Here is an 11,926-nt window from a genome sequence, read left to right as displayed (position 1 = left end):
GCGTCTAGCACAGGGTAAGTACAATAAAGTATTAATTCTTTGTTTGCTTTCTTTCTTTTTTTTTTTTTTTTGCTTTCTTTCTTTATAGCACTTTGTACAACGTGGTATTATTTGTCTATTTGTTCAATATTTGTCTCCCCCAAGAGAGTGGGAGCTGCTCAAGGGCAGGCTCCTCCTTTGCTCGTTACTCTGTTTCAGCACCTAGAGGGCTTGAAGAGTGTTTGTGGAATCCAGGAGGGAGTCCCACCTTCCTTCTTCCCAGGCGGCAGTTTCATTGATCTCCATGCTCTTGGAGAATAAAATGCAGCTCCCAGGCCCTCATCATCTTCTAACCTCTGTCACCCTGGCTCATGATCCCACTCTGGCACCACAGAGCCCTCTGTAACACCAAAGCCAAATCCTAGAATACAATTCAGTGGTCTGAGACCGTGTCATAAAATTTTGCAATTCTAGAATTCATAGATTCCTAGAATGGACTCTAGGATTTGGAGAATTCCAGAACGGAGCTCTGGAATCTCAGAATGTCATCTGAGAATGGCTGATAGGACCTAGGAATCTTGGAAAGGAGGGCCAGAATTTCAGAAGAGACTCTTGGAATCGGGTCATTGGGAGAACGTGGTGAGCCCAGCTGGCTTTGCTTCCCTGGCTCCTTTGCAGCGACAAAAACACAAGTGGTGCCGGTGCTCAGAAGAGGAGGGGCAGGGCCAGGGGCCAGGGCGGTGGTGGGAAAGGGCTCCCCTGTGAGGGTTGCTAGGCACTGGCTCTGCTTGAGACAATGAGGCTGGCGGGGTAGGTAGAGCCGAGGGCTGCATCCTAATCAGGATGCAGGGGGGAGAACGGGAGGGAGAGGTTTGGGGCGGAGTATGGGGGGGGGCGGGCATGGCCAGCCCTAATCCCATTACAACTGGCCATCCAGCTGCCAGGGCTGGCTAGGCACCAGGCCCGGCTGTGCCCTCTCCTCCAATTGCAGGCTCAGGCTGCGGAGGGCTTTGGATTCAGAATGTTCTCCATCTTTTTCTGCAGTCTATCCCCCAGCGCAGGAGTATGGCTGCATTTTGAGCCCCAGAGGACTAAGAGCTGAAAGGGCAATGGTGGCAAGGGGACTGGAGGGTGCAGGAATCCCTCAAGGAAATGGATTGACCCCGAATAATGGTGGCACTTTGTAAGAAATTTTGCATATAAGAGGTTCAATTAATGGACACCTGATGATCTTCTACCCTGAGAACTGGCTCAGTCCCAGTCAGCACTTTGACCCATCTGGACACTGACCCTTGACCGTGTCTCAAATTAGTCTCTAATCCCAGTCTCAGAGGAAACCTCTGCCCTGACCACAGACTGACTTGTAACCCCTTGCCCTAATCCAAGACCAATCCCTGATCCCCCCTGTGGATTCCTCCTTAATGAGCACACAGATCTCTGAAAATAGGCTTTACCTCAAAGAACCCAAATGACTAGTAGGATTCTTAAAAATGGTAAGATAGAGCCCCCTGAGACACATTGGCTTTTGGAAACTCACAATTATGAAGGCCTGAGCTGAACTCCCGCTCAAAGTCCAGACTCTCGGAAGGGTCTTCTGTCCAGAGGTAGCTCTGCTCCACCCTAGGCTCTTTCCAGTATGAGAAAGAGAATGTGGAAGGAGGCCGATGGACCAGGGTTTAACCTGACCCAGACAGTGAAGATGGAGACACTGACTGTGGCAAGAGAGTTGGGTGGAGTGATGGAGGAGCTGGTCCTGGTGGTGGTGGAAGTAGAGTGGCCATAGGGATGCTGACCTTGATGATGGCCAATATAGGTGAATGTCTGTAAGCCTGGCAGTGGCCACCTACACAAACGGGTCTCCCAACTTCCCTTCCTCAACTGCACTCTTTCCTCTTCTCTGTCACCCCCTGTCTTGTCTTCAGCATGGCTGGTTTTAGCGTCTTGCAAGAGGTCATTGTTTTTCCTTAGAGAGCCTGGCACTTTTCAAGGAGGAACTCTATACCAGCTCAAGTAACAAATAAATTTGAGTCTTTGTTTATTCCCTGCACTTCTTTCAGCATCTCCAAGGTGGAGGAACAACAGTCTTCTTCTAGAAAGAGCCTTCCCCCTTAGGCATGTAACTCGTCTCTCTCTCTCTCTCTCTCTCACATAGACACACACACACACACACACACACACACACACACCCTGCTCAGTCCCAGGAAGGTCAAGGGAGTCCTGCCTGGAAGAAATGGATGGACCCACAGACCTCTCAACTGCAATCATCTGAACAGAGGAGGGAGAGACTATAGGCCACAGTGGGGGTGCTGTGCCAGCTACACCTCACAGGGCCAGTGGAGCCAGGATGGCAGGGAAAGATGCTCTACCCCCTCCACAACTTTCCTTGTCCAGTGCTTCATCCAAATCTCCCCCACTGGGACTCATTCTCTTTCAGTGACAGGTGGGAATATGCCCTGCAGAGCACTCTTGACTGATGGGAAGAGGCCTGCCTGCTAATCTGGGTCACAGCACTGCTTCTAACTGACGCTTCAGTCACATAACCCCACATTCATTTCTCAAGGAGGACAATACCGGGGCTTTTTGGTTAGGATATTGCCAGGCTGTTTTTTGCAATGCAAATCATTTGGCGTCTTGAGGCCAGTTCTAAATGCTAAGGGCACTGCCCAGTCATTGTGACGTTAAAAACATTCCTATGTAGGGTGCCTGGGTGGCTCAGTCGGTTAAGAGTCTGCCTTCAGCTCAGGTCATGATCCCAGGGTCCTGGGAACCTGCCTCTCCCTCTCTTGCTGCCCTTCCTTCCTGCTCATGTTCTCTCTCTCTCTCTCTCTCTCTCTCTCTCTCAAATAAAATCTTTATATAAAATTCCTATCCATTTCCAGCACTGCCCACTCTCTACCCCCTTGAGAATCATTTTGGGAAATTGTCTATGCAGGGTTTGCAAGGGGAATGGCCTCAAAACTGTTTTGCCAACATTAGCCCACCACCCACCTCCAGGCTTTCTGAGAGAAGGCAAGAAGTTTCAATGAAAACTACTGAGGATATACGTGGGGGGTGACTGAGTGCTGGTAAGAAGCATTATGTTCACCAGAAACCCCTTTGTGGGCCTACCCATCCAATAGTAGTGACAATAGCTCTCGCCACTATTACAAGGAGATAGTCCCACACCTCTAAGCTTGCTTAAGCAAAGAAGTCTTCTTTTTGCCACTCAGTCGCTGTGGTCTTATTTCTAATTTTTGGTTGCCACAGTTTTCCTAGATGTAAAATGTGAAGAATAGCATATTATTATGCCATAAGGTTGTCCCAAGTATCAAATGTGTTTAAATAGTTGGTGTCCAGGATGGTGTCTGGTGTGAGTGAGTCCTCTGCAAGCACTAGCTAGTACTACTTCTACTTCCCTGCCCCTCCCCAGCACTGTCATTACTGATCCCCATGGGGCCTGGCATTCCGTAGATACTCCATCTGTGTTTGCTGAGCTAGACTGCTTGTGGGTGTGGAGCGGAGCGAGAGGTATACACCATCACCAGGTGGGCGGGCACAGGCTCCAGCTTTCCCATGCTCACCATACATGCTACTCAGAACCTCAGTCTCCTGGACAGGCTAAGGGGCCTCTAAGCAAGCCCTTCTGAGAATATCTGGTAGGGAGAACTAGAGTGGGGAGTTATTCTGGTACTTCCTTCCCATTTTGCCCCACTTAAAGTTGAACATGTTGCCAGGATTCCCCCCCACACACCCCTTGCCCTAAATGGCTGCCTTTCTGGTGGGCTTGACTTATGATAACCTTGGGTCAGGTGGAGAATCCCCCCTCATGTCAATTGACTCAAGTGGGACATCTCCCCAGAGTCCATATCCATATGTCCAATAGCCTACTTGACATCTCAGCCCAGCATTTCCAACACTAAATGTAAGATACTGACCCAGTCTTCACCCCTTCCTGGTGCCCTATCTCCACAGATGGTGCCACATTCATCTCCTTGATAAGCCAAAAACCTGGGAATCACTCTTCATACTTCTACAATCCTCAATGTTCACCAGAGCAACCACCATTTAGGAAAGATATCCTGTGGGCTAGGCACCATGCCAGGCACCGTACAGGCAGTGCAATGGTCCTAACTTCTTGGAGCCTACAGTCAGCTGGGTACACACAACCTAAGCAATGATCACACTAACAATATAATACAACCTGCAATGCCAAAATAAAAGAATAGGGTGCCCTAAGCCTAGGGACTGGGTGATCTGATCTCATTCAAGGGGTCAGGGGAGTTTTTCAGGGCAACTGTCAGTTTTTCTTCCATCTGCGGGACAAATACAGGGAAACAGGAGAAGGTAGGAGGTGATGGGAAGGGGAGAATGCTGCAGCAGTGAAAGTAGCAAAGGCCATGAGTAGAGATGAAGCTGTCTGTGCTCAACCCCCGGGACTTGGACCAGTGTGGCTGGAGGATGGACAGCAAGGGAGGGAGGCTTTGATTTGAGGCCAGAGGGCAGATCAGATCATGAGAGTCTTGGGGCTGATGAAGGGTCAAGAAAGACCCTGGGGCTTTATCCTAAGAGCAGTAAGAAGCTGCTAAACAGATGATCAGGTCTCCTTTGCATTGAAATGATATCACACCAGGATGCAAAGGACAAACCAGGCTGGAGGAGGTGAGGAGATGAGGAGGCTGTGGCAGGAGATGTGGAAGGAGATTATGGTTTGTACTAAGGGGATGGTGGGAGAGGTAGAAAGAAGTGGGGGGACTGGACACCATTTGAGGAGATGAAGTCAGTAGGATTGTGTTTCCCTGATTCTCTTATGGCTGAGTATGAGCCTGTGACTACATCCTGCCCGATGGGACATGTGCAGAAGTGATGTGAACAACATTCAGTTTGTACCCCCAAAGGGAGAGGCATGACCTCCTCTTCCCCTTTGCCCTTTCCCACTGGCTGCAACGGGAACATGATGGTCAGGATGAGAACACCATGTTGGACAAGGAGAAGAAGGCTGCTTACGAAGGAGAGCAAATGCACCCGATTGAGGAGGAACCCTGGGACCCCGCTGGTTATGGAGCTGCCACACCATCCTGAATGGTCCATACAAATTCTTATGAGAGAAAGAGGGAAACTAGAGAAACTTCTATGCTCTCTGGACGCTGGGGCACCACTAATTTATGTCTCTCTGTCCGAGGTGCTGAATCAGATCTCCATGGAGCGGCAATTAGACACTAAGCAAATGGACAAAGGAGGCAGGTCCGCCCTCAGGTTTCCGGCTTGCACTGCTGGGTGGAGCCCCGAGGGAGAAACAGGCTTCACTGCGGAGTGAGATGGGGTGTACAGATGATGAACCTGACTCAGGCAAACTGAGCTGGAGGCATCCTAAGAGGAGACAAGAAGAGGTGCAAAGGGGATAGGTAGGAAGCTTCAAGGGCAGGTGGCAGCTGGAAGAAAGGGAAACCAGAGGAGGACTCGGCAGTTCCCAACCCTGACTGCACAAGAGTGGGTGACAAATTCTGATAGCCAGGCCCATCTCTGAGATTCTGACTTAGTCGGTCTGGGACAGGGCGGGCAAGCAGCATTTGCTAAAAGCTCCCTCACGGTGGTCCTCACGGCGCAGGGTGCGGTGGAGGAAGCACAGGTGTGGCCATAACTGAAACCACAGGCATGGATGAGACACCTCGGGAAGGAGTATGGGGTGGGAAGGGAACCAACCTGCAGTCCCTCCCACACTCCTAGGCCCGTGGAGAGGAGAGCAGGTGACCCAGAGCAGCCACCCAGCTACCTCCATCACGGTCCTTGCAAGAACGCAGTAAGGAGAGCCAAACAGGAAACACGATGGTCCTCTCAGGAGTGACAGGGCTTTAGAGAAACAAAATAGGTTCCTTTCCCTTTTTCTCTCCCTCCATCCCTCTCTACTTCCCGGGGCTCCCCGCATGTCACTCGTCACTCATGAGTTCTTCAGGAAGCTGCTCTGGCCTTCACCGGCCCTGGAAGCTGATCTGGCCGGAGCCTACTACTGAGGGGCTCCGCCTTCCCTCCTGGGAACCAGCCCCCCCTGCCCAGGACAACTGCAGCCGCTGTCGCCACAGCCCCCTGTCCTCTCTGCAAGTGCCAGGCCAGCCTGTACTGTGAGCACGTGCATACGCACGAGTGAACCCTCGGGACATCTATCACTTCTCTCTCTAGCCATTCTGTTTTTCTGGACTTCAAAATGCTCATCTGTAAAACAGAATAGCTATAGGGTACTCAATCCCACAAAGTGGTAAGGTTTTTTTGGTGGGGACCCAAGCGGGTGCTAATGAAACTGTATGAATTTATGAAACACCTTTAATCTTGTTCAGGTCAAGTACCAGGAAGAGCTAGGGAGGGAGGCAGAGACAAAAAAGACCCATAAATCCCTGCTGCTCTTGGGGGCACTTACAGAAGAACGTGCCTGACATAAGTGAAAGCCTAAAAGGAAAAAACCTTATAGCATTTGGTTCAGGAGGAGCCCAGGGTTTATGAGAGCAGAGGTCAACAGCAGGGTACAGGTAGGCTCCCCCGAAGAGGGCCCTACCCTCAGAATTTCCTTGAGAGCAATCATTTTCTTCCCTCCACTGGGTCCCCAAAGCTCATGACCAATGTCTGTTTTGGGAGGTCGAAGTGGAAGGTGACGAGGGTCAGCTGAGCTGGTTTGAACGTCCACACTGCCACACTCTGATTATGTGACACTGGGAGAGTTAGGAAGCACTTATCCCTTCTGAGCCTGTGTCTTCATCACTTAGCATAAAACCTAGAACACAGCAGTACTTAATAATAACTATTAGCTACTTTTGCTGTTAAGATTTTACCAGATTCAGATGGTTGTGAGCTATTATGGAAAATGCCTGACCCGGGGTATGCACTCATTGCGGACTGGTTCCCTTTCTTCCTTCAAGTTTATAATCAAATAAAGCTTTAGTGTGTTGCAAGTGTAGAATGTGAGGACTGCCAATTCTTTGTAAGGGTGAGGTTCCTGCCAGTGTTATGGGCTGGCGGGGGTAAGGGTTTTGAGAACCAGCACCTATCGTGACCATCTACAAAGCAGGAAATCAGTTATCCTGCCGGGGGTTACTTTGGCCAGGAGCAGATGTGAAAGGTCAGACACGGGGTCAGGAAATAATAGCCACAGCCTGTGGGCGGGGGAGCCCCTGGGCAAGAGGTCAGTGGTGATGGGGAGGGGTGAGGGTGGGGTGGCAAAGGAATGCCTACCAGAGAATGTTTCCTGGATGAGTGGATAGATAAATGGATAGAGGGGCACCTGAGTGGCTCAGTGGTTGAACATCTGCCTTCAGCTCAGATCATGATCCCAGGGTCCTGGGATCGAGTCCCACATCAGGTTCCCCGCAGGTGCTTGTTTTTCCCTCTGCCTGTGTCTCTGCCTCTCTTTCTCTGTGTCTCTCATGAACAAATAAATAAAATCTTTAAAAAAAAATGGATAGAACTAGAAGACATGATGGAGTTGGATAATCCGATGCTGAGCCCCTACCCTGAGGCTCACAGATCTTCCTGCCCCATCTGTGACTGCTGTTGCTCCCCCTGGGCCAGGATGGCCCAGTCTGTCCTGTGGGGTTGCTCTCCCAATGTCCAGCATGCGGCCACCTCCCAGAGCCCTGAGTTGGAGGGCTTTCCCAGGGCTGGCTGCAACCTCAGCCCACAGTCCCCACACTGGGACATGTCAGCAGAGCCCGAGCACTTGAAGGAGTCCTCCATGTATCCTACTCCAAAACCCTGCTCTTCCCACCTTCTCCTTTTATTCCTTCTCTTTCTGCTCCCCCAAATGATAAGTTAAGGCCCCAAATTGAGGCCATGTCTTGCATTCTGCACTCCCTACCTTTCTTCCCCCGGCACCTTGCCTGCCTTCTCAGGGACCCAGTGGTGAAGTGCCCTTGGTGGAATCTTGGGATTCTCGAAGGAGAAGATGCCCACCAGAGTGCAGCATTCCTGAGGTCCTCGGTGGCAGGATGGCTTCCAAAGATCCCAGCCGGTGAGCTTGCTTGCTGGGCGGCAGGCTGGGCCTGGTCTCAGTGGTAGCCAAGGGAGGTAAGGGGGCATAGCTGCTGCCTGGTGGATTTGGGGCTCTGGGAACACTCAGTGTGGCTGAGGCTTCAGAAAGTTCTGGCACATGGATGGAGCTCTACTAACATTTGTGGCATGAATTATACCCAGAAGGGAGTTTAAACACCATTCATCCAACCCCCTCATTTTGAGATGAAACCATGCAGGCATGGAGAGTAGACCATGGATGCCTCTGTCCCCGAGTTAGTCTATTCTCTTCCCACATTACACTCAGAGTCACAAAGCTCAGCTGGCCATCAACAAATCCACTCTAGGTGTTAGCTTCTGACAATGCCCTGAAGGCTCCCTCCTGCTAAAGACACCCCGGAGACCAGAGACCGGTGACCGAATGGCCAGCCTTACAGCCCCAAAGGTATGAACTGTGGGTGGCCAAATCTCAGACATAGGCCCTCCTTGTCAGCATCACCCCCCTTCCTGACACCCCCCCGCCCCCCCGCCACCAGCCCCTGTGAGTGTGAGCAACACCGGAATATCCCAACCACTCAGGAGAAACTAACACAATCGGATTGCAGAAATCCATGAAAAAGAATGGATTTTCTTACTGTGCTCTGAGGCTTTAATTTCCTGTGTTTGCCCCCAAAGGGCTTTTTCATCGACAAAGCACTTGGTTCTGTGGGCAGTGCGGTCGAGGAGAAGCTGCTGATGGAGAGATTAGCGGTGGGGGCCAGGCGGGGGCTGGTGCGCTGGGATGACAGCCCCGAGAAAGCGGTAGGAGAGCCGAGACCAGGCCTGGGCTAGGGGCAGGGGTACCCCAAACGGCCAAGAATGAGCAGAGAACAGAAGCCAGGCTGGGCTGCAGTCAGGTACCAGGTGGCAGAGAGCAAGTTGCCAAACCAGAAACAAGTGCTCTTGAGAACAGATTCCTGGAGACAGATCTTCCTAATCAGCTCAGAGAAACAGTGGAAGTTAGGGATGAGGGCCAGCTGGAAGCTTCTAGAGTGAGGCAGGACCCAAGAAGCTCAGAGCAGAGTTGCTACCTATCCTTCCCCATGTGTCACGAACTCCAAACTGTCCAAGCCCTGAGATGAATTTGTGGGCTGTTGCCTTTCCTAGGCGAAGGGAGAAGGAAAAGCCTGGGGAAGCTGGGGCTGATGGGTTTGGGGGGAGAGGTGGGGAGGGAGAAGCATGTTCTGTCTTCAGCCAAAAGAAATACGTGTCCCAGGGGGTTTGCTCTGCTTGGCTACAAAGACCTGTAGGCCCACTTTGAGGCAGTTAAGATTGCAGTCAGGTATCAGGAAGGACTTCCTGACTATCAAATGAAATAAGCTGCCTGGGTCTCCCTTCCCACACCCCTGGGCCCTCCTCTCACCTTAGCTGGGGCCCTTTGACATGGCCCTTCCTTGCCTGATCTTCTGGGAAACAGAGATGCCTAGTTCTGGGGACTCGGCATGAATCTGGGCAGCCTGCAAGGCTCCAGCCCAGACGTCCTTCCTTGGACCCCGAGTTCTCCTGCAATCTTGCTCCCACCAGCCAGAGCTCACAGGCTGTTCAATGAGCCTGAAAATGAGCCACCCTCCTTCCCAAGACCTCTCCTTCTGCCTCGTTTTCCTTTTGCACCACTGGCTTCTCTCTCAGCCACCCGTTCGGCTTCCTACCCCATGGCTCACCCTCTAAATGTTGGTGTGCTCTGCGTCTCCATCCTGAGCAACCCTCTCTTCAACATCTGTACTCTCTCTGGGTGATAAAATCACCCCCGTGTCCTTAAATGCGGCCTGCAACTGACCCCCAAGTGTCTATCTCCACCCCAAATGCCCCCCTACAAACCCCACCACCTTCTTGCTGTCTCTAGTTGGATGCGTACAGTCATCTTGAAGCTGGCAGGGCCAGCATGGAACCCTTGGGCTTCCTGCTCTGGCTTCCTCATCTCCATGAATGGCATCACCCCCACTTGCTGCTGCTCAAAGCAAAGCCTAGTGAGCTTTTTTTTTTATCCCCTAAAGATTTTATTTTTGTTTATTCATGAGAGACACAGAAAGAGAAGCAGCGACATAGGCAGAGGGAGAGGGAGAAGCAAGCTCCCCGCAGGGAGCCCGATGCAGGACTGGATCCCCAGACCCAGGGATCACGCCCTGAGCCAAAGGCAGACGCTCTACCGCTGAGCCACCCAGGTGTCCCCTAGTGAGCATTCTTGATTCCTTCTCTTCCCTTCCCGCTTTGCTGTGCCCACCCACTAGAGTCCCGTGGAGCCCCATGGGGGTCCTGAATCACCTCACATCTGTCCAACTCCATCCCTTCCACCATAACCCAGCCATCATCCTCATGGGGCCTGCTTAAGCACCCAGATTCCAGAACCAGCTCTACCCTTCCTCCTTGTGTGGTCTTGGGCAACTTACTTAACTGCTCTGGGCCACAGCTTCCTTGCATTAAACGGGATATAATATCTTCCTCAGGAAGCTGTTGTGGGAAGGAAGTCGGTGATGTGTGTAGAACAGTGCTGGGCACCTAGGAAGCCGTCCCGTCACACTATCGCCGGCCACCTCAGCACCATCCAATAGCATAACGGAGCTACAAATGCAAGCCGTGTGTCTAACTTAAATTTTTCCAGTAGCCGCGTTGAAAAGAAATGAAAAGAGGCAAGTGAAAAGAAGCAAACATTTCATTAAATGTTTCATTTTAAAGAAACATTTTATCTCACCCAGTGTATCAAAAATATTAAGATTTTAACATGCAGTCAATATAAAATATGGATATTTTACATCACTTGCAGTATACCTCGTCTAGAACGCAGTAGGCGGTTTACACCCACGGCACATCTCACCTGAGACTAGTCACATCTGAACGTTCAGGAGCCCCCCAAGGCCAGGGGCCACCACACTGGCCAGCGCAGGTCTAAGCAGTCTCGACGCTTCCATTCCAGAGTTTCTTAACCTCTGCACCACTGACATTTCGGGCACGTGGTGGAAACAGAATTTGAACCCAGAGTATATATAGAAAGAGCTAGATGTGAGTACAGTGTGACCCTGGGTTATTCAAAATGAGCAGCAGCCCTGGGGAGCACCAACATTTAGCCAGGGCTTCAGAACCCCTCCCACCGCTGACATTCGGGACCAGATAATCGCTTGTTGTGGGGCTGTCCTGCACATGGTAAGACGCTTACCAGTGTCCCTGGCCTCTACCACAAAGTACCCGTGGCACCCACCCCTACCCCCAGTCAGAACAGTCAATTATCCCGGGGTGGAGGGGGTCACTCCCGGTTGAGAATCACTGTTCTTGAGTGTCCTCTCTTTGGACTCCTCTACTGGCTTCTCACTGCACAAAGTCCAAACTCCTCACCACAGTTGGCTGAGTCCCCAGATTTGGCCTCTGTCCGCTAAGTGCTTCTCCTACTCTCTCCTCAGCATCCACCACGCTCCCGTCTTCTAGCCTCCTGGAAGTCTATGAACAGGCCAAATTCTTTCCCTCCGTGGGGCCTTCGCCGGGCTGTTCCCTCCACTTGCCATGCTTTTTCCCTTGACCTTTACTCTGCTGATTCCTTGTCACTCAGGCCTCAGCTTAAGGCTCAGAGGAGCCTGCCAGACTCATCCACCTGTCCCCCATCTATCATGGCCCTTCACTCACTATCGCGCTGCCTGACGTAAGCCTCTGCCTGCCACCTGGTTTGTTTGTTTGTTTGTTTAGGTTACTATTGACTGCCTCTCCCCTGCAAAACATAAGCTCCAGGACCTTGTCCATCTTGGGCATCCCTGTGCTCCCAACATCCAGAACGGTGCCCGGCAATGAGCAGGTGCTCTCACTTAGTAGTTGTTGAAGGAACCGATACCCTTTCTGCCCTGGCATCCAGCCTCAGCCCACAGGCACCAAAGCCTCCCCACCTCCTGTGCCACCAATCTCCCTTGATCCTCCAGTGGGTCGGCCAGAGTTGCTGCCTCTCCAATTTCTGCTT

At 51.6% G+C, this 11,926-nt stretch overlaps 1 long non-coding RNA gene across 2 annotated transcripts; it reads left to right on the top strand.

The window, feature by feature from the left end:
• Positions 1 to 487: 487 nt before the first annotated feature.
• LOC112670674 (uncharacterized) lies at positions 488 to 6,896 on the top strand. 2 transcript variants are annotated; one of them, XR_004804562.1, is made up of 3 exons: positions 509 to 618; positions 1,024 to 1,162; positions 3,931 to 6,896. It is a non-coding gene; the product is annotated as an uncharacterized LOC112670674 (long non-coding RNA). The 2 variants fall into 2 exon arrangements; XR_003143137.2 differs by lacking the exon at positions 1,024 to 1,162 and having other exon boundaries at positions 488 to 618.
• The last annotated feature ends 5,030 nt before the right edge of the window (positions 6,897 to 11,926 follow it).

This window comes from Canis lupus, chromosome 14 (assembly GCF_003254725.2).
Source record: "Canis lupus dingo isolate Sandy chromosome 14, ASM325472v2, whole genome shotgun sequence".
Taxonomy (NCBI): domain Eukaryota; kingdom Metazoa; phylum Chordata; class Mammalia; order Carnivora; family Canidae; genus Canis; species Canis lupus.
The sequence above is the reverse complement of the archived record's forward strand: the minus strand, read 5'-3'. Positions and strand labels throughout refer to the sequence as shown.